Here is a 383-nt window from a genome sequence, read left to right as displayed (position 1 = left end):
AATAAGTAAGACTGATTTGAATATTAATTTAAAATTTAATAATATTACTTTATTTTTTCTCCTACTTCTATGATTGAGAGAGTATTAGCTAGAATTCTAGACAGATATAAGATAGAATTATTTCAAAACAAGTGGGGTTCTTTTTGTTAGAATTTTCTAGGTTTGTTGTTCGTGTTGTTTGGTTAATTGATGTTTAATAAAAATGGATTGAATAGATATTCCCTCGTATTTAATTTGGTTCAAAGTCTACAAAATGCGTTGGGATCCATCATCAATTTCCTAGCTACGCGTTAACGTTTCTTGTAAGAGAGCCGACTGGGAAGGTTCACAGTGCCTCATGCAGAGTTATAGCCAATTATACAAATATTATTCATATATTATTA

This window comes from Arachis ipaensis, chromosome B04 (genome assembly GCF_000816755.2).
Source record: "Arachis ipaensis cultivar K30076 chromosome B04, Araip1.1, whole genome shotgun sequence".
Taxonomy (NCBI): domain Eukaryota; kingdom Viridiplantae; phylum Streptophyta; class Magnoliopsida; order Fabales; family Fabaceae; genus Arachis; species Arachis ipaensis.
Note: the sequence above shows the minus strand (reverse complement) of the source record.